The sequence below is a fragment of the Amblyomma maculatum genome, chromosome 6 (assembly GCF_055883805.1).
Source record: "Amblyomma maculatum isolate TAMU_Amacu chromosome 6, ASM5588380v1, whole genome shotgun sequence".
NCBI lineage: Eukaryota > Metazoa > Arthropoda > Arachnida > Ixodida > Ixodidae > Amblyomma > Amblyomma maculatum.
The window spans coordinates 184,111,539-184,137,929 of NC_139349.1; the positions used below are offsets into that span (position 1 = coordinate 184,111,539).

At 45.4% G+C, this 26,391-nt stretch overlaps 1 long non-coding RNA gene and 1 pseudogene across 1 annotated transcript; one reads left to right on the forward strand and one right to left on the reverse strand.

Moving 5' to 3' along the window:
• LOC146187541 (uncharacterized) overlaps positions 1 to 26,391 on the forward strand; it is a 202,327-nt pseudogene that overhangs the window by 78,191 nt on the left and 97,745 nt on the right.
• On the reverse strand, positions 143 to 20,332 carry LOC146187543 (uncharacterized). Its single transcript, XR_014708267.1, has 6 exons — positions 20,055 to 20,332; positions 18,467 to 18,555; positions 17,818 to 17,928; positions 14,061 to 14,156; positions 8,041 to 8,243; positions 143 to 476 (listed from the first exon to the last, which is right to left on the reverse strand). It is a non-coding gene; the product is annotated as an uncharacterized LOC146187543 (long non-coding RNA).

Consider the following 26,391-nt stretch of genomic DNA (forward strand, 5'->3'; position numbering starts at 1 on the left):
AGACACTGGGCCAGTGTCATACCTGATTATCGGACCAGTGTGGCAATGCATACTGGCACACTGGCCTACACTGGCATGCCGGCCTACACTGGCATGCTGGACTACACTGGCATGCTGGACTACACTGGCATGCTGGACTACACTGGCATGCTGGACTACACTGGCATGCTGGACTACACTGGCGCACTGGGTGACACTGTGCTGGCACACTGGCAGTAGCTAGCCAGCATACAGACCACACGTGATACTAGCATGCAGGACAGAATACACCCTGCACAGAAGCGGGTGATGCCCTGTTCCCATTGACTGTAACGTAGAGCTTCGCATGATATATGCAATTTTATTTTCACACATTTCCTTCTGACGGCCCTCACGACTGACTTCTGCAAACATATCATCAATGGCCTTTCGGTCCGAGATCCTTTTGGCAGTCGACATGTCACTTGGGTTTTCAGTGACCACCTTTTGTATTAGATCTAAAAAAAGAGAAAATGGTGTTAAGGTCATGGTTCAGAATTACACTGTTGATCTGCCACTAATTTTAACATTCATTTCACAGGGGTGCAATAGAAGAAATAGGATTTGCAGCAATTTTTGGAGCAGCAAAATCCGTATTTGGAGCAGCTCACAGGAGAAAAAAAAACCTGCGCTTTGCAGAATGAATTTAAATTTTGAAGCCATTAACCAGAGAAGAAACCTTACCTTCGGGGCAAACAAACAAAAATATGTGAATATCGGACCCTATGGATGTGATCCAAAGGAAATCTAGCAAGGGCCACCTATTACAGGCGCTTGGCATATTTCGTTCCGGAATCTGGCGTGCACCTCTTTCTGTAAGCATTTTGTACCGCAAGGCGTGGCATCAAACAAAAAAAGAATGTTAGCCATACAACCAAGGTTAATTTTTCAAAAAAAAGATACAAAAAGCTAAAGAATGTGCTTTTTTTTTGCATCTAGCGCGGTTTAACAATCTCATTCAGAGATTCTTGCTAGCAAGACTCTTAAAACAATATTTTACTGTCTGCAAAATTCATAGCTTGTGTCGCGCGACGACAGCTCCAGTCGAGATTCAAAGCCATCAGCCTGCTATCAGCCTGTGCTTAAATGCGAGCGCAGTACCAAAAACAAAAATCTTCATTCAAAAGCAAAAAAAAAATAGCAACCCAAAGGCGAAAGGGCAAATGCCAAAAGCAGATAGGAAAGCAAGTCGTATATATTCGTATAAGCAAGGCTACATATTTCGTGCACAGAGCAATTTAGATGTTCCGGCATCCATAAATGTTAATTCTGACAGTCTTGGGCTACATTGTGGTGTTATGGAATTCAAAATTTGGCTGCTGCGCGTTTCCCGACATGCCGATGCTTCTCCCCTCCCCCCCCCCCAAATTTATTATCACCAACAGAAGCCATAACTGATGCATCTCCTACACTATCTGACGGGAAAGTGAGTCTTGAGTCTATTGCCGCGAAACCTTCAAACAGTATTTGTTGTTTTTTAACAGCCGCCGGCATACAGGCTTATCACTCTGATTCCGGATCGCGTATCAGTTCTGTATTCTTTGTTTCTTATTGCTCGATGTCGCGAGTCACACCTTTATCAGTTTCGTTGTAGCGCAAGATGCACCGAGATCTGTCTCGAAGGTTCCGACCACTCGGGTGTCTTTCCACAATGTTCCAGCCCGTGCTGGTAGCTGTTTGCGACGTTATCTAGATTGTTCTGTGCACCCTTTAAATTGAGCGTTGACGAGTGTGACGGGCGGTCTTTGTTCGACGATCGACGAGCACGTTTGTTTCTATCGCCGCGCCGAGTTGCTTAGTTCTTTTGCGGGCGCAAGTCAGCCCAAATAAACAGTTTCTTTAGTGCAATCATCGACCCTTCAATTGTGTCGTCGACCTCGTCACCACTACGTGACATCTGGTGGAGGTGCTGCCTTTGATCCTTCAAGCGAAGACCCAAGCCGTGTTCCTGACGCCCTGGAAGACCAGCCTACAGGTCACCGAGCCAGCCGCCGACTTCAAGGCCTACAACCCGAACACGGTCTGCTGCCTGACCCCATTCGATCTCGTAAGGCATCGACGCTGACAATGGCCCAGCCTACAGCACCGGTGGTTTTCGTCCAACCCCGTGAGCCCCCCTGCTTCCATAGACTACCGAATGAAGATGCGGGAGATTGGATGGACCTTTTCGACCGTATGGCAGATTTCAACGGCTGGAGCGACGCTGCGAAATTCAGGCAGGTCTACTTTGTTCTTCAAGGACATGCCCGAATTTGGTTTGAAAATCACGAGACTTCTTTCAAGGATTGGGAGACATTCAAAGCACAGTTCTTGACGGCCTTTACAAGTTCTGTCCGAAAAGAAAGAGCTCAGGCCCTCCTCCAATCAAGAATTCAACTACCGAACGAGCCCGTCCTGGTCTACGTAGAGGAGATGAAACGCCTGTTTCGCCGCGCCGACCCTAACATGACCGAAGGTGAGAAAGTGAAAATCCGAAAGCGAGGAGTTAAAGAGTCGCTTTTTGCGGGGCTTGTCCGGAACCCGCCGAAAACTGTGGAAGAATTTGAAAGTGAAGCATCGACCATCGAGAAGACGTTGGACACCCGGATGCGCCACTTTGAGTGACCACTTCAACCAGACTACTCATGCCACTACCCCAGCGCATCTGCAAGCGGAGAGAACCTTCGGGACATAATCCGGGAGATCGTGCGAGAGGAGCTCCGCCGAATGCTGCCATCATCGCAACAACCCCAGGTGGCGACGCTCGCGGACGTCGTCCGTGAAGAAGTTCAGCAGGCGCTGGGCGTTCCTGAAGCGACGGCTGCGACTATTCCAGCACAAGAAGCAACAGCGATGAACTACGCTGGTGCATTACGTCGCCCTCCGCCCCGACGTGATGACATTCCCAGCCCTCGCCGCTACCATCCTGTTCCTGAAAACCGCCCCTTGGCCCCCGCCCGCCAAGCCTACCAACGACCCCCAAGCCCCAGGAAGTGCGACGCCTGGAGGACTGCAAACAACCGGCCATTATGCTTCCACTGCGGTGAGGCCGGCCACATTCTGCGCCACTGCCCGTACCGACGAATCGGTCTCCGCGGATTTGCAGTCGACGCTCCACGACCACGCCCAGGTGAACGACCACAAGAAATTGACAACTACCTGCGTAGCGGTGAGATTGCGCCACCAAGCTGTCGGTTCAGATCTCCATCACCGTACAGGGCCCGCTTTGGTTCGCCAGGCCGTACCTATGATGAGAGTATGCGCGGAAGGTCCCGAAGCCCGCGCAGGGGAAACTAAACAGAGCAACCTTTGGAGGTGAGGTTGCTCAACGGCGAAAAGACGAACATCCTCCGCCGCCGACGACCACTAACGACGACGCAGCCATTTCACTGCCGCTCCACACGACGTCATCGACGACAACACGACCAGACTGCAAGCAGACACCGCCGCCCAGCGCAGTAACTACGGTATGCCCCGGCCATGACCTGAAGAAACGACGGAGCCGAGATCGGACACTAAGGCCCACGTGCAATGCGAGGACGCGAACAAGTGACCTTGAAGTTGATATCGACGGTCGCAGAGTCACTGCCCTAGTAGACACCGGAGCTGACTATTCAGTCATTAGTGGACCGTTAGCCTCTCAGCTCAGAAAAGTTACCACCGCTTGGGATGGCCCGCTGATTCGCACCGCAGGTGGCAACCTGATTACTCCATCGGGACGATGCACTGCAAGAATAACCGTAAATGGGCGTACTTACCCCACCAACTTTGTGGTCGTGCAGCAGTGCTCCCGCGACGTGATTTTAGGTATAGACTTCCTAAATGAACATAGGGTTATCATCGACCTGCGATCCAAGCTAATCAAGCTCTCTGCAGACAAAGCCATTCCTGCTACGACGCCGTCCATGCAACACATCGCTCTAAACGTCCTCGATGAGGAATTGACCGTCCCGCCCCGATCAAGCGTCGCAATCTGCGTAGGTAGCGCGAACATCGAAACCGCTGAAGGCATCGTCGAAGGAAATATCCAATTGCTCTTAGAACGAGGTGTCGGCATCGCAAGAGGCATCGGGAAATTCCGGAGAGGTCAAGCTCAGGTGCTGGTAACAAACTTCACCGAAGAATACCGGCATCTCAACAAGGGCACGACGATCGCTTTTCTCAACGAATTAGCCGACCTCAAAGATGTATTCGCCCTCCAAGACCAAACGCTGGAAGACGCACCGGACCAATTCCGTCAGCCCAAATTTGACATCAACCCGGCATTGACCCACAGCAGAAAAGACCTGATTCTCAGTCTTCTTCGAAGCTACGGGGAGTGCTTCTCGTCATCATGGAAGGTACGACAAACAGCACTGGCCAAGCACCGCATTATAACGGACGAACACGCCCGACATCTGCGCCAAAGCCCTTATCGTGTATTGCCGCGAGAACGGCAGGCCATTCGCGATCGAGTTGAGGAAATGCTGCGTGATGACGTAATCCAGCCATCGAACAGCCCCTGGGCGGCACCAGTCGTTTTGGTCAAGAAGAAAGACAGCACACTTCGCTTCTGCGTTGATTACCGCCGCTTGAATAGCATAACGAAGAAGGATGTCTACCCGCTTCCCCGCATCGACGACACTCTCGACCGACTCTGCAATGCAAGGTACTTCTCATCGATGGACCTGAAGAGCGGATATTGGCAAATTGAGGTCGACGAAAGAGATCGCGAGAAGACCGCATTCATCACACCGGACGGCCTTTATGAGTTCAAGGTGATGCCATTTGGCCTCTGCTTCGCACCAGCCACGTTTCAACGAGTAATGGACACAGTCCTGGCAGGGTTGAAGTGGCAGATTTGTTTGGTTTATTTGGACGACGTTGTTGTCTTCTCGTCAAACTTTGAAGACCACCTAAAACGACTACAGACAGTGTTGGAAGCCATCAAGTCCTCGGGACTAACGCTAAAAGCAGAGAAGTGTCACTTCGCCTACGAAGAACTCCGGTTCCTAGGTCACATCGTTAGCAAGGATGGTATTCGCCCAGACCCGGAGAAAACAGCTGCAATCGCACAATTCCCACCGCCTGCCGACAAGAAAGCTGTGCGCCGATTCCTTGGGCTGTGCGCTTATTATCGACGATTTGTAAGAAACTTTTCGCGGATCGCCGAACCGTTGACGCAGCTTACAAAGGCTGACGTACCTTTTAAATGGGAAGCACCGCAAGGAGAAGCCTTCGACGAACTCAAGCGCCGCCTGCAATGCCCTCCCGTACTTGGCCACTTTGATGAAAACGCCGAGACCGAAATTAACACCTACGCGAGCAGTGTGGGCCTAGGAGCCGTTCTCGTCCAGAAGAGTGCCGGACAAGAGAAAGTAATCGCCTACGCTAGCAGGTCACTCACAAAAGCCGAAGTCAATTACTCGACGACCGAGAAGGAGTGCCTTGCAATCTGGGCCACTTCTAAGTTTCGTCCATACCTATACGGCCGACCATTCAAGGTGGTAAGCGACCATCACGCCCTCTGCTGGCTGGCTAATTTGAAAGATCCTTCCGGCCGCCTTGCCAGATGGAGCCTACGACTTCAAGAATTTGACATGACTGTAGTTTATAAGTCGGGCCGAAAGCATTCCGACGCAGACTGCTTATCCCGCGCTCCCGTCGATGCTCCCCCGAAGGACGATGACGACGACGCCTTTTTGGGACCGGTAAGCGCCAGAAGTTTCGCAGAACAACAGCGATCAGACCCTGAGCTGAAAGCGCTAGCCGATTACTTGGAAGGAAAGACCGCTTCCCCTCCTGGTGTGTTCAGGCGACATTTATCATCCTTCACGTTAAGCAATGGCCTTCTCGTGAAAAACTTCGCACCCAACAAGACTGCACAGCTTCTCGTAGTGCCTAAAACCCTTCGGCAAGAAATTCTGCAGGCGTTGCACGATGAGCCCACAGCAGGCCACCTCGGATTTGCGCGCACGTTGCGTCGAATTCAAGAGAAGTATTACTGGCCGCGACTGCCTGCCGAAGTTGCCCACTACGTGAAGACGTGTCGTGAGTGCCAACGACGCAAGACGCCACCGATCAGACCAGCAGGACTACTAAACCCGATTCCGCCCCCAATCCTGCCCTTTCAGCAAATTGGGATGGATCTCCTCGGCCCCTTTCTATCTTCGTCCATGGGTAACAAGTGGATCATCGTGGCCACTGACTACCTTACCCGTTACGCGGAAGCAAGAGCACTACCAGATAGTACCGCGGCAGAAGTCGCCAAATTTTTTGTCGAACAAATTCTCTTGCGACACGGCGCCCCAGAAGTGCTCATCACGGACAGGGGAACGGCGTTTACGGCAGAGTTGACGCAAGCCATCCTGGAATACAGTCACACAAGCCATCGACGAACAACTGCGTATGTACGTCGACGCTGAACACAAGACCTGGGACACCATCTTGCCGTACGTGATCTTCGCGTATAACACGGCAGTCCAGGAGACGACCAGAGCGACCCCGTTTAAGCTTGTGTACGGCAGGAAGCCCACGACGACGCTCGACGCAATGCTGCCGCACGTAACCAGCGAAGACAACCTTGACGTCGCCGCCTACCTGCAGCGTGCGGAGGAAGCCCGACGACTCGCACGGTATTAAAGACCAACAGCGCACCGACAGACGACGATACAATTTACGACGACGCCACGCAGAGTACAATCCAGGAGACCAAGTGTGGGTTTGGACACCAATTCGCCGTCGCGGATTAAGTGAAAAGTTGTTGCGTCGATACTTTGGGCCATACAAAATCCTTCGCCGCGTCGGACCACTGGACTATGAAGTCATTCCCAACGGAACGTCAGCATCACAAAGGCGACGCGCACGCCCAGAAATTGTACATGTTGTACGACTGAAGCCATATTACGCGCGTTAAAGAATCCGTGGTGTTTAAACTTTGCAGTGTTTATGTTTAAGTTTCTTTGTTTTGGAACATCGAGGCGATGTTTTTTTAAGAGGGGAGTAATGCCGCGAAACCTTCAAACAGTATTTGTTGTTTTTTAACAGCCGCCGGCATTCAGGCTTATCACTCTGATTCCGGATCGCGTATCAGTTCTGTATTCTTTGTTTCTTATTGCTCGATGTCGCGAGTCACACCTTTATCAGTTTCGTTGTAGCGCAAGATGCACCGAGATCTGTCTCGAAGGTTCCGACCACTCGGGTGTCTTTCCACAATGTTCCAGCCCGTGCTGGTAGCTGTTTGCGACGTTATCTAGATTGTTCTGTGCACCCTTTAAATTGAGCGTTGACGAGTGTGACGGGCGGTCTTTGTTCGACGATCGACGAGCACGTTTGTTTCTATCGCCGCGCCGAGTTGCTTAGTTCTTTTGCGGGCGCAAGTCAGCCCAAATAAACAGTTTCTTTAGTGCAATCATCGACCCTTCAATTGTGTCGTCGACCTCGTCACCACTACGTGACACTATCAACTAGACTGCATAAAAACAACCTTGCTGCACATGAATAGCCCAACAAAATACAGAAAACTTCCAGAAGCGACATAAAAAAAAGCTAGATACACCCATTAAAAGCATGCGGTGCTTAAAACAAAGCATGGAAGTATTACTTCAGAATCAAAAATACTACCACGTCCCTTTTAGCAGTGGTGCCTCGTTACAAATGGCCTCTATGCATTAAAAGGATACTTCACCGCACGAACTGTGACCCGTGCGTTGAAGCATCCTCAAACCGCAACAGTTCAGCGTACTCAAAGTGGAGGAAGCACGTGAATGCTAGAAAGAAAAATATGGGTAGGCGTTAGAACGGCATGAAGCCATCTCAAAAAAAAAAAATAAAAGGCCAGTGACATGCTGGAGTGTCTGAAACGTCACGACTGGCTATATCACGGTCGCAGAAAGTTGTCTCCGAGCATGGCAAATGTTTGCGGCCGTTCGGCGCATTTTGGTGCAAATTCAGCAAGTTTTGCGCACGCAGAATTATGCTGCTGTATCAAAATGGCACAATTGGCACAGCTGTTGCAGCATTGATTTCAGCAACAAGCATAAAACGAAACCTAGTCATGATTACCATCACTTTCTCAGGGGTTGCCGGCATCTCTGGAACACTGCCTGCAGTCCTTCTGCAATGCTGGCCCGTGAGGCTTCTCTCTCAACTCCGCAGGTGTCCAGAAATACCATCACCATTTCCCGCTCCACTTTTGTCTCATTTTTCTTGCTTGTGATAAATTGAACTTTTCTCTAGTTGATGTACAGATTCGACCCAAAGTGAACCTGCAAGCACAAAATTGGCACACATAAAATATGTATATATAGAGGGTGGAAAAAAGAGGCACAGTCATTCATAATGAGAATTTGCAACACTAAGATGAGTTCAAAAAATACTTCAGTGGTTATTTATGTGGTTTAACATCACAAAGTGACTCAGGCTATAAGAGACGCCACAGTGGAAGGCTCCAGAAATTTATACCACCTAGGGTTCTTCCACATGCAAGGCATCGCACAGCACAGTGGCGCCTTGCTTTTCACGAACTTTGAAAAGTGCCCACTGCTGCCAGAATTCGATCCTGCATCCTTGAGTTCAGTAGTCGTTGCCCAGAATCAGATCGCGGACAGCCAATTGCAGAAGGCTTTGAGGTATTCAACTTCCGTTTTGGCCTTTTTTGCGACAAGTTTTTCTATAATCCGTTTTGGACGAAGGAAGATCCTGCAGACGATCACTTCATTTCGTCCATGCGCATACGAGGGCATCGAGTCGGTTGATTGGTAGGGTAATAAGGGAAAACAAAGGTTATAGAGTGGCTAGATATTGTTTACTTTCGAAAGGAGCTGGAGGAAGTCACTGCTTGCAATGGAAGTCTGCATCGATGTGCAGGAGCACGCCACGCACCAATGTGGTGTTTACATTAGAAACCAGATGTGTTACATGAAATTTCATCAGTGTTATATCGTACTTCATGCTGTGAAGTGTTAGAAATGGAGTATTAGCCTAACTGTACTTCCCTACACCAAACCGGGAGGCAGCAGTCACAGAGCAACGCTGAAAATGCGCTGCTCTGTTGCAGTCCCGTTGCTTGTGCGGTGTGCACCAGTGGCAACGACAGGAGTTAGCGTAGTGATGGCACGACGCATCGCCAAGGATTGTCGCTTCACATGGTTACGACTTAAATGTTAGCTCCTTTAAATAGCTTAATATTGCTTCAATAACATTCCCCATCCAGCTTGGCACGGGAAAATGCTGTGCATTCTAGACACTTATCGCACTATGGCTGTATTCGCACTTTTGCAGATGTTGCATGTGTTCGTGATCAGGGTGTCCGGCCCGGCCCACCCAAAATAAATATACCTGGGCCCAGACCAAGCCCAAGGGCTTCTGAGCAGCCCCAGCCCGTGCACAGCTCTAGAACCTACCTTAACTATAAAGCAGGTTTGGGGGTGCAGGTTAACTGCAAATTTTTTCCAGGAGGAGGCAGTGGTCACTGCACAACAATGCGCAGTCTCCCCATGTAGTCCGCCATTCCCATAGCCATCAACGCTTGCCAAACAGATAAGGAGCCAAAAGAAGGCAGAGGCAAATCCACATCCATAGCATAGTCTTTATTCTTTATGCCATTGGTCGCTTTGTTCTGCCAGCAGTTGTTAGGCCTTTTGCAAGGTGCTGTTTCAACACCCTATCAACACAGTTTGCACTGATAGCCTTTCTTTTGGTGCGATGAGTGCGACTCGGCAGCAGTCTTTCACAGCGAAAAACAAGCTAAAGGTTACGAACCAGTTTTTTTTTACCCTCACGCGCAGACTGCTAGAGCGCTCCTGCTCTCGACACTAGGCAACATCTGTCAGGCGCGCGTGACAGGGGACTGCAGGACTGTGGGTCATGCGGATGCCCCGCGTTGAATAAGTGTTTGTGAGCAATCATTCTTCAATGCTGTCGTTAACGCACTGTACTGCTTATGCATGGAGGTGTATGCTGTGTCTCGCTGCTCATCCCTGTCCCTGTTCCAGAGAGTACAACAGCATTTTAAAGCGCACTGTTCTTTTTTTGAAGCAATATACGAAGGTAGTCAACCATGCAGGTTGCAAACTGTAAATCGCCGTTCATGCGCAGTGGCGGCGTTTTTTTCTGAGACTGCCCTTAGCATAATTCACACGTTTCGCTTTTTACTTTTTTGATTCTGCGAATGAGAATGTGAAATTTCGGACCGGACTCCATGATGTGAGATGCAACCAGATCTGAGAGCTTCGCGCTGAAGGTTGCTTAGTCAAAACGCATGTTTTCGGCCACCAGTGGTTTGTCTTTGGCTTTCGTTTGCCGTTCCTTAACAGCAGTGTAAGTCTGACCATGGGCGAGTTGGTAATCCAAGAGAGTGCAGACAGCGCAAAAAAAAAAAAATACTAGCACAAAAGTTTTTTTTTTATGGTGCTGTGTGCAATTTGACTGTAAGCAATACAAATTGTTATTTCCTTATTACAGAGAAAAGCACGCGTGCAAAACATTTGAGCGCAATAGCTTTTTGCTGTCAGCATCTGCCCTAGACACAACACAATTTCATTACATGCTTTGACCTGGCCCAAATGGCTAAACAGCTCTTTCACACACACTGAAAGCACTGAAATAGAATATACTTGTATTCAGCTGCTACTGTGTTAATATTTGTTCAAAACTTAAAAGAAATAGAGAAACTGTGTTGTGTCCTCTAGCGGTGGCTCTGTAGATAGGGCTCTTCACTGCCGAGCCAGAAGACATGGGTTCGATCACGGAGGCTATGGCCGCTCTTCGATGAAGATGAAGGCGCTTGTGATGTCATGTGATGTCTTGTGTGATGTCAGCGCGCGTTAAAGAACCCCAGGTATTTGCTAAATTTCCGGAGCACTTCACTACGGCGTACCTCATTGCCGATGCCACTTTTGGATGCTAAACTCCATATACCACTGATAACCGAGTTGTCATGCTCCAGCTAGCATTTCTTTGCTGCAGTTTCTTCCTTTGGCATGTACAAAAATGCTTGAAACGCAGGCATTACGGTTTGATAGGCACTAGATTTTCCAGGGATAAAATGAAACGATCGTAATGTGGTGGTATGTATAAAGCACAAAAAAACTTGCCTGCTGTTAGCCTGTCGACTCAGATGCGCACACCGCGATAATTTGTTGGTGTTAATGGCACACACCACGCTAACAACAGCACAGCGCAATTGGTGAGGTTCGAAATGGCTGGTATGAAGGAAGAGCTCACTGGAAGTGAAATTATATGCGAGTCGTACGCAAGAGTAATGGTTTGGTTTGGTTCGTGGGGTTTAACGTCCCAAAGCGACTCAGGCTATGAGAGACGCCGCAGTGGAGTACTCCGGAAATTTAGAGCACCTAAAGGTTCTTTAACGTGCACTGACATCGCACAGCACAACAGGCGCCTTGCTTTTCGCCTCTATCGAAAAGCGGCCGTTGACGGCCGGGATACGATCTCACATCCTTGGAAACAGTATTCGAGCGCCATAACCACTGCGCCACCCCAGCGGGGTGCAAGAGTAATGTTTGCAATTGTTCATACATTTTGTCATCAGTAAGGCACCAAAATGACAGCATTATAGCGCAGTTGCATGCTGAGCATCAAACACAGTTAACGTGGATGTAGTACTAAATCCCACTAATAACTAGTCGATGTTAACTCTACGACAATGAAAATAAACTTGCTCTATCACAATCATGCCATGAAAATATTTTTGGCAATTTTGTCTAGCTCCCGAACGCTAGCTGAACGTGGCTACTGAACAGGCACGGTCCCGCAGTCCCCAAGGAAGTGTCCACGTGGCGGCGCGCCGGCAAAAAATGGCCGCACCCGGGAGCAGCTATAAATCTGGTCTATAGCCACTGGAAATTTGCAACAAAGCTGCAGCAAAACAAAATGACGTCGAAGAGTTGTGCATTCGCAAGTAGAGGAAGACAAAAAAAATCTTGAAACAATTACAAGCGTTTCGTGGCCTGAAGCCTGGATTCCATTCCGTCCCCCTTTATTCACTACATAGTGAAGAGTGCCTTTTTTGGAGAAAAATTAATTTTGGGTAAAAATTAAGAATAGAGTACAGAAATGCAGGGATGTAACAGCTGAAATAGGATTTGCAACAATTTTAAGAGCAGCAAAATCTTTTTTTGGAGTAGTAATATCCATATTTGGAGCAGCTGAACGGGTAAAAACAGTACTTACCAGCAGCATGAAGTTTTGGAGCCATTAAACAGGGAGGAAACATTACTCTCGGCACAAAAAAATGAAAAGATGTGAACATCGACAGTATGAATGTGATCCAAAGGAAATCTAGAAAGGGCCATCTATCACCAGCACTTAGTATATTTCTTTTAAAAATCTGGCTGTACCTATTTTTGTAAGTAAGCATTTTGTATTGCAAGGTATGCTATCACACTAAGAAAAAAAAGAATGTGAGCCATAAACCCGAGGAGGTTAATTTTTCAAACTTCCGGAACTGAATAAAAAACCAAAATCCAGAGAATATTCATTCCTTTTTTTTCTGCATCTAGTGCGGTTTGACGATCTTAATCATGGGATCTTATGCCCCACCGGGGTGGCGCAGACTATTCCCAAGGATGCGGGATCGAATTCCGGCCTCGGCGGCCGCTTTTCGATGGGGGCAAAAAGCAAGGCGCCCGTGTGCTGTGCGATGTCAGCGCACGTTAAAGAACCCTAGGTAGTCAAAATTTTCGGCGTCCTCCACTACGGCGTCTCTCATAGCCTGAGTCGCTTTGGGACGTTGAACTCCACAAAACACAAACAAAACAAACTCATGGGATGTTATCTTGCTCGGAAGACTCGCAAAACAATGTTTTACTGTCTATGAAATCTACAGCTTGTCTCATGCAAGTGCAGCTCCGGAAGAGCTCAATTGGAAGCCTATGCCCAAAAGTGACCGCAGTACAAACACATAACAAAAAGCAATGCTGGTTCAAAAGAAAACGCAAACAAATACCAAATACAAGAAAAACAGCAACCAAAAGACAAAGGGGCTATACCGAAAGCAGATAAAAAAGTGCGTAATAAGCAAAAAAAAAAGAACTATTAGCGAGAATGTCTTCGGCCTGTGACTGACTCTTCCTAGAGGTTGGCAATGACGGTTCTGCCTGAATATTTTGATTAAGGGGAGCAGGGCGATGAGTCGGGATATTAAGTTAAATATTTCATGCACAGAACAGACTGCAGAAAGGGTTAACGCAGAGTGTTCAAAGCCAATCAAGATTCTTAATTATGAGCTTCACTTTGAAGGCGAACAGCCAGCCACCTGTCAGAAAGGCAAATCATCCTTTGACACCATTTATATCACTCCAAGTGATGAGCGGTTGCAATAAATCTGGTTGTTCCAAGTAGCTCGATTTTCATTCAAGTACATTCAAATCTCGTTACTACAAACACGTTAACATAAATATGTTAGCAAACAGAGAGAGTCGGTGCAATGAAGTATGCACCCGAAGAAGCATTGCACAAAGCGGAAGGTATAGAGGTTTTTAATCAGTCGTGTGCTGCACGCAGTAGAAGAAAATAACTGATTTCTTCAAAGGAACCAGCTTTGAAGTTCGTGAAACATTTTCATTTCAGATCTGACTTTTATGCATGTCTCTACTGCCAAGATACATCATTTTCATACCAAGATTAGATCACTCCCTTATAACCACTAATTTTTCAGTACCGTGATAATTCAAAATAATGAACCATTTTAGCCCAACATGATTCATAATATCGAGATTTGGCCATGAAAATCCAGTGCCCAGAAAAATTCAAGGCATTCCACTTTTTTTCTGGATGCATATTATAATGGATGCATGGATACATGGATGCATATTATAAACGAGTAAACAGGATACTTCTAGATAGTTTCATTTTACAAATGCCCTAAAGCCATGCACCTGTCAAAATATATGAAGTCTGTGCTAGCACCACACCATATTAAAGTGCTGTTTTAGTTTTCCAGGCCATATGTAACTGCATTAAATAGGATAAGCAGAACATGTCACATCATACAACATGCACACGTTAACTAATACTCTTGAACGATCAAAAGTCACAGCCTTCTAGCTTTGTTAGGGGCTTACATTTCTTCCCGTGACTTCAAAGAGCTGAACACGAGGCGGAGAGGTGGTGGGGGGGGGGGGGGGGGGGGCTGCCAACTTTCGCATGAGCCATGTTCACTGAAAGGGAAGGTGAAACATACAGGTCAAATATGAGATACTTGTATGGACTGACATTAGCAAGTGGCACTCCAGATACCTTTTGCAATGACAATACGGCACCTGCTTCTAATAAAGTAGCCATGTATGTACAAAAGGACAAAAAGCAGGCAACAAGGTATTTATAGCGCAAAAAGCATTATGGGGTGTATGTAATAGACAGTAAAGCAACACTAGTAGCAGGTCTGGAAAAATATCAGCAGAGATATATCCATTGCAGGCCAAAGGCCTCTCATATTCTTACAATTAACCCGGTCCTCTGCTAGCTGCATCCACTTGACCCCTGTGAACTTCTTAAATTCATCCGCTCACCCAACTTTCTGCTGCACCCTGCTATGCTTTAGTTACCTTGGAATCCAAGTTGTCGCCCTAAGTGACCATCGACTATCTTCTGTTTGATAAACAAGTATGTGGCAGTTTTATCAAACATTATTTACGTAGTGTCCAAAAACATCAAACAAGAATATTTAGGGTGCCTTCTATGGACACAGTAATGAGGTTGAGCCTTGTGGAAGTAAACAGTATGTGCATATTTTCATTTCTGAGGGCTTTATCTGTGGTTATGTAGGCTGCTGCTAAAATGTCTACATATAAAAAAGCCTTGAAAACAAGAGAATTAGAACAAAAATAAACTCAATAAGAATGAATATACATCATTCCAAGACTACATCCTCCCATTCCTTGAAAACAAAAATTAAGCAGTGCATCCTCGATTATGCCAAAATGGTAGGTGGATGCCGCTGTAGGATGGCTCGAAGAGAGCTACTGAATGAATACAGTAGGTAATAAACAATGCAATCACTTATACTTAAAAGAATACAGTATACATTGAGATGAAAGTGAATGCAGGTTGTCTGGTGCCTTGTTGATGAAGGCAGCTTATGTACGATCAATGACTGTGCCAGTAACACCAACAAATTATCGCGGTTCGTTCATCGGAATCGACAAGCTAACAGCACGCAAGTTTTGTTGCTCTTTATATATAAACAACGGAGCATTAGGATCGTTTCTTTTGATCGCTGGATAATCTAGCACCTATTGAACAGTAGTGCCTTCATGTCAAGCATGATACTTTTTTTGAACCTGCACGTACATTGTCATACACGCCAAAGGAAGAAACTGCAGCAAAGAAATACTAGCTGGAGCATGACAACTGTTTTTATGTGGTATATGAAGTTTAGCGTCCAAAAGTGGCATCGGCTATGAGGTACGCCATAGGGAAGTGCTCCGGAAAGTTAATGAATGCCTGGGGTTGTGAGCTGGCATCGCACACCACATAAGCGCCTTCAGCTTCATCTTCATCGAAGAGCTGCCATAGCTTCCGTGATCGAACCCATGTCTTCTGGCTCAGCAGTCGAGAGCCACTCGCTGGAGGGCACAACACAGTTTCTCTATTTCTTTCAAGTTTTGAACAAATATTAACACAGTAGCGGCTGAATACGAATATTCTCTATTTAGGTGCTTGCGGTGTATGTGAAAGATCTGTTTAGCCATTTCGGCCAGGTCATCATGTAATGAAATTATGTTTTTGAGTCTTAGGCAGAAATCACAAAAAGCTACTACGCTGAACCATTTTTCATGCAGACTTCTCTTTGAAAGAAGGAAATAAAAATTTGAATTGCTGATAGTGGGAGTGCAGACAGCCCAAGCAAAAAAAAAAAAAAAAAAAAAACATCGGAAACGTAGCTCCACATTTTTTTTTTTTTTTTGCGCTGTCTGCACTTGTGGATTGCCCAACTCGCCCAAGAGTCTGTTATAATCAGACTTAAACTCGCGTTAAGGAATGGCAAATGAAAGCCAAAGACGAACCACTGGTGGCCGAAAACATGCTTTGCCTAAGCAAACTTTAGCGTGAAGCTTGCACTTGTGGATCTCACACCATAGAGTCTGGTCCAAAATTCGCAGAATCAAAGACGTAATAAAACATATGCATTCAATGCTTGTGAAGGGCAGCCCGAGAAAAAATATACGCCACTGCTGCGCATGAACGCTGATTTACAGTCCGCAACCTGCATGGTAGCCTACCTTCGTATATTGCGTCAAGAGGACAGTGCGTTTCAAAATGCTGTAGTATTATGTAGAACTAGGACAAATGTGAGTAGCAAGGCACAGCACACACCTACATGCGTAAGTGGTAGAGCGCGTTAACTAGAGAATTTGACAACGATTGCTCACAAACACGCGTATTCAACGCGAGGCGCCTGCGTGATCTGCGGTCCCGCAGTCCCCATACATCAGTCGCCTGGTGTCTAGAGCAGGAGCGCGCTGGCAGCCTGCGCGTGAGGGTAAAAAAATCTGGTCTATACCAAGCAGATATGTCTGGCCAACAATAACTGTTAGCAAGGTAGCGTCCAAGCAACAAATACAAAACCAAGATCATCACTCACATTGTCCAAACAAGACAGTCACTACTCTCGCCACAGACACAAACAAAAAATAAACATCTGCAGCTGCCATTAATTAGGTTCACATTCCCTCCCAATACATCTAAATGTGTCCACTCTCTGAGTTTCAACGGAAAAAAAACACATCAAGGCAACCCTCCTTTCAATTGCTGATCACCTTGGCCAATCTGGCCAGCTGCAGTTCATTACAAAACACGACTGCTTTTGCACCAGCTTTCTTCCTCACAAACATAAAATTCTTAATTTCCTGGGTTGCCTTCTCTTTGTATAGGCCAGCTGGAGCTGCGAAGCTCAGTTGTTTGTCAATTTGAAGAAGACGAAGGTTATTCCTCAGAAGGTATTTAAAGTCATTGATTTTTTAGAGGAATAACCTTAGTCTTCTTCAAACTGACAAACAATGGGGCTTCACAGCTCCGGCTCATCTTCCGAGAACTCCTCAGTAAGTCTTCAAGCCCATCCAAAAAGCATTCCTCATGCACCACACATCCCTAGCAACAACTCATAAACAGCCTTCAAGAACTGAAATTTCATTTTTGCACAAGGACAAAGAGGCATCAATGAACCATGTGCTGTCTTTCTTTTGTATATATAACGCCTCAAAAATTTCTCTGCCAATCCTATTCCGACTCTTGCCTAATAAGAAGACCTTAGACAATTAAAAAGAATTTTATGCTTGTGAAGAAGAAATGAACTGCAGCTGACCAGATTGGGCAAGGCAATCAGCGATTCAAATAAGCGTTCCCTTCATATGTCTTTTGTGTTGAAACTCACAAACCGGACTCATTGTTTAGATGTATTGTGCGTGAATGTGAACCTGATTCTTGGCAGCTGCAGATGAGTTTTTTTTTAGTTTGTGCCTATGTGGCGGGAGTTTTAACTCTTGTTAGAAGATGTGAGTGACAGTCTTGGTCTTGTATTTGTTGCTTGGATGCTACCTTGCTAACATTTACTATTGGCCAGACGTATCTGCTTGGGATAGATGTGTGCGAGTCTGCTGTACTTGAGAGTAGAGGAGGAAGTTGTGGCCGAGTGTGCAAGAGGAAATTCGGGTACAGTTTTGTATTACAGTTTGTAGTGTGTGCCTGTTTCGTGTTTGTTTCTATGTGTTTGTCTAGGCTTCACTGCAATTCTGAGTATTATGCACCAACTCACCCCATAAGCTGCTACACCACCCTTTACTGACTATCAAGGAGGTGACAATTATGAATGTAACATACCTCATCAGGAGTTTTGAAAGATTTGAATGCCTTGAGGATGTTCTCCATCTCAATGTGATTCGCCTGGCACTTCCATTTCCTTTTCTCTTTTTCGGTTGGACATTATGAGGCCTTTGAAGAAGACAAGTCGCTCACAGATTAGCGTGCAGTTGAATAGATGATCCTTTAGTTGATCAGCTCCAGCGTTCTGCTGCCACCCTCATAGTAGTCAGCCGACCTATCTATTTTCCTTTCAATAAATCTTGCTCTGTAGACATACCGGTTGTCTAAAATAGCCAGTTTGCAATGACCCCACAATGCAAAACCGTTACTCAGCAAGCACCTTTACGATTCTCAAGGAGGTGGTAGCTAATCATAATATTATAATAAAATGAACCCCAAGTGATATTGCTCATGCACTTTCACTTACTATTTAGAGGGTCACAATGTATCTAATACTGCACACATGTTAGCCTCATCTTGCAAAGCACTTTTGAATCGGTCCCTCATCCAGACAATAAGTGTCGCATGTATAGGCTACAGCTTTAAGAAATGGACTGTCCAACTGGACCAGATCACAAATAAAACTGCAATTAATAAATACCCTAACTATTATGTACAGCTCTTTTGAGCACAGCTGGTCATGGCGTGATGACAGAAAAATCCTTACCTTAGCAGACTTGGTGACTTTGCCAAGAATCAGCCTTGGCACTGGGGTCCACGATATCTTAAAAGAAGCCATCAGCTCTCAGAGACCTTCTGCATGACAACACACAAAAGACATGAGAAGAGCTCGCATAGAAGCTTTTGTTAAATGCCTGGCAAACAAGAAAATCTCATTTAACCATATAAGTGGATAGAAACTAATATGGTACGATATCCAAAATGAACACAAGTGCATGATGTATAGAATTCGTGAAACTGCTCCAACACTCTGCCCAAGTTTGCTGAGCGGTTCGTAATGGCAAAGTTATGAATTTAGGCTCTGTCATATTAGGTCCAAATATGCAATCACAAAAACTATAAGCGGTAAGGGATAAATATGTGCAGCTACATGACATAAGCTCGTGTCTTGTCTTGAAACTGTTTCCCTTCCACGTGTTATTGCCAATAAGCATACAGGCAAAAATGAGTTAAAACTTCCTCCTTAAAAGGTCCTCTTGTTTGTGTACAGGCACGCTGACTGAACTCTTCCGATATATAAAACTAACAAGGGTCGTTCTGCACCAAACGTCCCGGAGGTTGCACTCAACCTGATTTGTCCAAAAACATTCCCGATGACTCATCCCAAGGCATGTTTGAAAGCTTAAAATTGCTCCAAAACATTTTTCTGAGTTGAGCAAAATTCAAATGTTTCGAAAAAGCGAGAAACCAAGTATCACATTCAATAAACAATAAAGCATTCAAAATTTTCGAAATCTTTCCTTAAATATTGTGTAAGAAATCCTCAAAGTACATAAATTTTCATTTCGTTACAACTATCAACAAGCTTTTGGGAATTAGAAAATAGCCATATTGCTTCCCTAGATGTCATTTATAACCAATGTTACATCTAGTAAATCAGTGTATATCGAAATAGAAAACAGTTTGCAGAAAGAAGTGCATGTTGAACCATGAAGACATGTTGGTGTCAGCCTGGAAGGGTTACAGTAAAAAAAAAGAACGAACGTTAAGGCGCTAGGTAGAGCAGCTTATTGTCTTTCATTTCTGAATTTTTCATCGCGTTAACTGTTGCTTTAAGAGTGAAAGTAATTTTTGATGTCGAGCTCTCTGCTGCAAGTTGCGTCGTCTTTTAGCGCCCCTTCACCGCAGAGCACAGCTGGAATGTAATAGCACACTTATCCGAAGAGCAGAGCGCGCGACAGTGCGAAGTGCACACAGCTGCGGTGAGCGCTCGCGCAGAGGGTGCCTCGTTCGCATGAGGGGGGTGGGGGAGTCTCATGAACACCTGTTCGACTAATCTTCCGATGTTTGCCTGAAATGCAGACCCTACTTAAGAACAATAACGTCTGGTAGCAGCGGTAAAAGCATAATACAGTAGGTCGTGGGTAAAAGCGTCGACGGCGCCTTGCACAGCGGTGAAAAGACGAGAGACAAAGCAACATGCGGCGATAGAGCTCAAATAATTTCTTTTTGCGCTTTTATCAAGCAGTATCTCGATGAAAATTTCGGAAATGAAAAACAATATACTGTTCTGCGTAACCTCCTATTGCTCGTAAGCACTGCTTGAGAGCATACAGAAGTGGAGAAAGGCTTACCACTCCGCTGCCTTCGACTGCATACTGAGACGACACAAACACTTGAGACGAGGACGGATCCACCGCTGTTAGTAAACGACGCGCGCTGTGGTCAGGGAGCAGCTGATGCCAACATGACACGCAAGCAGAAGTAAAATACGGCAGATAACACAAAGATAACCCAATATACAATAGGCCGTGGGCCACACAGACCGTTGACCGTTGATACACACCAGCGCCTGTACACACATGCGAACTGCCAAGCAGTTACTTGTGAGTTGTAGTATCGTAGTATTGTATACAAAAGTGCAGCAATAATTAACAATCATTTTATCAATAATATAATAAAAAGTGAGCCTATTTTTGAAAGGTTTTGAAAGCCAAAAATGGAGCATAAGTTTTCTTTTATTTTCAACCAATGGGAACCAGAAGTACCATCGGCAGCCGAGACGCGGGAAGTTTGAAATTATGGATTGTAGCGGCGTTCAAAATTGCAAACCAATCAGCTTACTATCTGTTACATATAATGGTGTTTACTAACGTAATCACAAAATCGCTAACACAATTACGACAATCTTAGACTTCAATCAAGCAAAAGATCAAGCAGGTTTTCGAAAATTTCATGTCCATATCATCAATCAGGTGATAGCAAAATGCTAGGAATATAATAACCAATTAGGCTACCAGCCCTTATACATAGCATTCATTGATTACGAAAAAGCATTTGACTTAGTAAAAACCTCGACAGTCATGCAGGCATTGTGAAATCAGGCTGCAGACGAGCCGTTTGTAAAAGTACTGGATTAAGATATATATAGCGGCTGCACAGTAACCATAAGTAATACACTCTGAAGGGCTGGTTGGTTCATACTAATTGAACGGGTAAAACTGCGCAAAATAGACAGGACGTAAGAAACACACATGCACAAACAAGGCGCAGACGCTGTTTTACCCGTTCAATCAGTAACCATAGTTCTGCATAAAAAAGTAACAAAATTCCCATATAAAAAGGTACTACGCAAGGAGACACGACCTACCCAGTACCGTTCACAGCTTACTAAGAGGAAGTATTCAGAGACTTGGAATGGGAGCAGTTGATAAGGGCGGATGTCAGTAATCTGCAATTCTCGAATCACGGTAATCTAGAAGTAGCTCACGGGATGAACTGCAAAGAAGGATGATGACCGAGACAGGAAAAGCAGAAAGGTACCCTAGCAAAAAAGACCAATAGAGAGCGTTATTGGTTCTATAAGAATTGGTGTTGGTTCTGTAGGTATTCTATGTGTTGTATCTGCATTTCTATGGGACTTATGCAGAAACTCATAAACTGGTACATATTTGTCCTATAAGCAATAGTATTGGTTTCATAGGTTTATCTGTGGGTTGTATAAGAAAAGTATCAGACCAGTGCAGAAGCCCATACATCTTATAGGCTGATACATGCTTGTCTTATAGACCACTACATATTGGTTCATGTGTCTGATACATCAGTATACCTTTGTTTATATGGTCTTGCATGCAGGATGAGTATGTTGGAGATTTTAGGTCTTTGTCATTGTTTCCTTTTTCATCTAGGGCACATCCCCAAAACTCATGCATTCCTCCCGTTTATTGAGTGTTGCCGCAACGTACAATATTAGCCGCAATAACAATTGAGAACGCCGCGACACAAAATATTCTCACTTAATTCTGCGCGCGGTCTCAACAAACTACGTACGGTTGGAGCCGCAAGACGCGCGACGCTGTTGCTGCTGGATCACTGAATGAAGATGGGAAAGCACGCGGATATAGCACGGTTCTGTCGGGACCCAGCTGAGTCACAATCACCTACATGTGCTGCATGTGGCTGTGAAATGGATTGAGAGGCGCGCGTCCAAGCAACTGCAACCGCCGCCGAAGCGAGAGGAGTCGACATCGAGCACGCGACGAGTACGGCTCGGGCTGCCAACGCGGTAGCGCGATGCCGGCGGTGCGGTGTTTGCAGCGGAGAGGCAGGTTTCCTTTCTCTCACTCCCACTCCCGCGCAAGCGTTCCCCCGTGCTGGCCTCTCTCATCCTCCTTTCCACCTCTCCACTGGGCGCGCATGCGCAGCTCCGTAGAGGCATTGGCGCTGGTGCGATCGCTGATCGGGCTGGCGGCAGCTCGGTCGGTGCTCTGTGTTTATGCCGTTTTTTCGGGGTGCTTCTCGAGGATATCAATGTTCCAGCGCACGTTCAGCTTTTGATCAGGTGCGTGTGCATCACTTTCAACTTCGGGCTGACGTTTATACTTTGTCAGTGTATGATGTGGCTTTGCGTTGCAGAATGCCGTTGCCTGCACGCCAACAAAGGAATTTGAATCGCGCGGTGTTATATAACACAGCGCCGAGTTTGAAAGTTGTCGGCACGATTTCTTGAAAGTATTGATGGAACTTTTAACGTTAATCTGTTTTTGAATGTTGTGCGCACTGTGTTCAAGTGGCAGAACCTGTGGTGAGGCGCAAGACGGAATGTTGGTTCAGCAGATACCTCGGCGTTCAATAATGGCGGCGCGTCCCCTATCTGCCTCCGCATGAATACGCGCGCAATCGCGGTTGCCGGTATATATATGTGCGCCGATTTTTTGAAGTCGTGGTGGTGTCGCGCTCTTGAAATCGCTTATTTTTCAAGCTGTACCGCAATTTTTCATTTCTTTCAGGTGCCTTAGTATTGGAGAGACTACATCATCGGGCCGAAGTCCGCAATTTTGGAATCGAGGGCTACCTGCTACCTGGATGCAGTCAATGTTTGGATTATGTTCCAGTATGCGTTGCCGCTGTCATTGTGGAATAAAATGTGTATACATGCACCTGCTGCGTAACTCGTCCCTAGAAAATGGAACATAGCTGCCCTCTCCCTTCAGGTGTCCGGAGAGGTAAACACACGCAGGTACTCGATGAGACCAATATTCCATAGGGCCTACAAAACCAATAGGAAGCCTACTGGTTTTGTAGGTCTATCAGATTATTGACAGCTATGGGTGTACCAGATGCCATAGGACCGATAAAACCATAACCTATACGACCAGTAAACAATTGACCTATAAAACCAATACTCCAGCAGACCTGTAAAACCAATAGGCTAGGATACCTATACGACCAATACTCTGGCAGACCGATAAAACCAATATCAATAATCTGATAGGCTATTAGTTGTCTATTGGATTTTTTTGCTAGGGTAGGCTTCAAAATCAATATGCAGAAGACTAAGGTAATGTTCAACAGCCTCGGGAAGGTCGGTTCACAATAGGTAGCGAAGCACTGGAAGTAGTAGGCAAATATATCTAAGGGAACAAAATGTAGCGCACCAAGACAAGGACAGAGAAAGAAGACACACACAGCGCTGTCCTTGTCTTGGTGCGCTACATTTTGTTCCCTTCGATCATGTACCAACAAGCCCAAGTATCTACCCTTCTGAAATATATCTACTTAGGACAGGTAGTAACCGCATCCAGACCATGGAAGGGCAATAACTAGGAGAATAAGAATGGGATGGAGCACATTTGGCAAATATTCGCAGATTATGACTAGCAGCTTACCGGTATCACCCAGGAAGCATAAAACATCTGCATCTTACCTTACTCACTTTTGTGGCTGAAATGTGGAGGCTAATGAAAAGGGTTCTTTAAGAGAGTTAACTGCTGAGCTAGTTGGCTGTCACACATAATTACAAGGTATCGAGTGCAATACAAATACACACAAGAAAGAGTTCAACATCGGCGCCCATGGTGTCCTCTTTCTTGTGTGTGTTTGTGTTGCACAGAATACCCTGTAAAAAGGTTCTTAAGTTGAGGACAACGCAGGGGGCTATGGAACGAAAAATGATAGGTGTAACGTTAAGAGAAAGGAAGCACGTAGAGTGGGTCAGAGAAATAACTCGAGTTAATGACATTCTAGAGGAAGTAATGAAGAAAAGAGCATGGGCAGGGCAGGTTGTGCTAAAAGAGGATAACCGATGGTCGTTAAGGGTAACAGATTGGATTCCAAGGGAAAGAAAGCGTAGCAGGTGGCAACAGGAAGTTTGGTGGGTGGAAGTGGTTAAGGAAGTTCGCATGGGTTGAGTGGATGCAGTTAGCACATGACCGGGTAAATTGGAGGAATAGGGGAGAGGTCTTTGCCCTGCAGTGGGTATAGTCTGGCTAATTATGATGATTATGACCGATGTCCAAACTTGGGAACAGTGGTGAATGTAAAGGTTGCGTTATCCTGGGCACACAGCAGTAAATTGGCTCTGAAGGTATATTGACCGTGTCAAAGAGTACACCTATGTACAACACATGCAGTGATGTGCACAAACTAGGTGCGAGAATTGCTGGTTAGTTTTTTGTGAAGTGCATCCAGCTTGGCATCATTAGAAGAGTATTTGCAGTTTTGCTACTAAGTTGCAGAAGCTTGGTACACAGGGTGACTTTTTGTAATGCAGCAAGCCAATTTAAATGATCACAGGGACACGTCTTCTCTTTCTAACTTGTGGTCTTCTTTTTCATGTTGAAACAGAGCAATATGAAATGATATGGGACAACACGGCATGTCGCACTTATCTCTAACTTGCATACAGGTTTTGCGACGCAGTTTGTGTTTGATTCGAAATAATTTCAACCATCTAGGGTTTTTGAATATGTGTTACTAGCATTTTGCAGCACATAAAAACTCTGCTTCTTTTGAAACGTAATGTCTGTAGGTAAGATTTTATCATGGAGCTTTTAAAGCTACTGAATTTCATGACCATAAGTTTTTTGGCACTCATTAAAATGAAACAGTATAATGTTTCTAATCCATATCAGCTAATTAAATAGACCATTTTATTTGTATATCCTGGTATTATTAAGGGGAAAATTCCTTTTTGTGCCAGAATGCAAATCACAAAACCATGCTGTTAACGGTTTGCACCACATTTAATTGTGTGCTTTCTGAGTTTGTTGGTTGGTTTGTGGGATTTAACGTCCCAAAGCGACTCAAGCTGTACAAGTTGCTGTAGTGGAGAATCAGAATATTTTTACCATTTGGAGTTTTTTAGCGTCACTGACATCACACAGCCTATGGGCGCCTTGCTTTTTGCCTCTCGAAAAGGGGCCGCTGTGGCTGTGACTTGATCCTGCATCCTTGGCCACAGAAGTCGAGCACCCTAACCACTCTGAATTAAGTCCTGGACACAAGCATTCTTTCAGGAGTTGTGCAGTATGTTTTGTAAGATTTTCTTTGTTTTGAAACAAAGAAGCTGTTCATGCTGTAGAACAAACTTAGTTGGTACACCTTTTTTCTATGCAGTGCATTCGGTTTATGCACAAAAAGTTTTGGTTTGAAACAGGTGCAGATTTTATTTCTTAATTGTGAAGTTATCAACAGTTAAAATCCTTTATGCAGTACCTAGACAATTCAAGCTGAAACTGCATCTACAATTGGCAGCAGTTCTATTTTTTATCTTGCTAATGGCTGTTCCATTGCTGTTCTTATGCTTCTGCTTCATCCATGTGGTGCATTGCTAGAGGGAGGAGGTATTTCTGCATTATACAATATTTCCATAGGTTAGCAGTGCAGTGCTACAAATCAAACCATCTCGAATAACAAAGTCGACATGTAATTTAGGTTCGGTGTTGTCCAAAGATTTTTTTTCTTTGCTTTGAGAAGTGAAACGCCTGAATGCTAATGAATGCTTGCTTTCCTACAAAATGCTACTACAATAATTATGCACTGGAGATGCTGCCTGACAGAGTAATGGTGATTAATGTTGAGTGCAGCATTTATCTACATCTGAAAGCAGTTATTCTTTGATGTTTTCAATGAAATCTGTCAATGGTTTTCTGGCTCTTTTGAACAAGAGCCTACAGAGCCCTTGTAATTATCTCATGCATATCATAGTGAAAATCAGAATAATGGGCGTGGAATAATAATTTGCTGTTTAATTATCAGGACCTGCACATTGGAAGCAGCACTGCCAGTGCGGATATGGTTGTGCCTTGTACTGATGCACAGCCAGCTGTGAGGCTTGAGCAAAAAGGTTTACGAAGCAAAGCCCTGTTTGCGATGGTATAGAAGTATCTGGTACTAAGTAGATTTATGGTGACACTTGAAAAAATAAATACTATTATGTACACGTGAACCATATATTGACACTGACCGTGAAATGACAGAATTTTTTCAGGTTCATTTCTGGTTCGCATCTGTTTGCACATAGTGACCGCTTAGAAGTGCCCGCACTCTTGGCGTTAATCTAGAACTCACGAAAGTACTCTCGTAAGGAGAAATTCAGGCTCGGTAGTTATCTAGTCTTCCTCAAACATCCCTGTTGCAGCGGAGCACACCTTTGCCTCGGCAGGCGCGACGGGCGGGGAATTCTCTAGA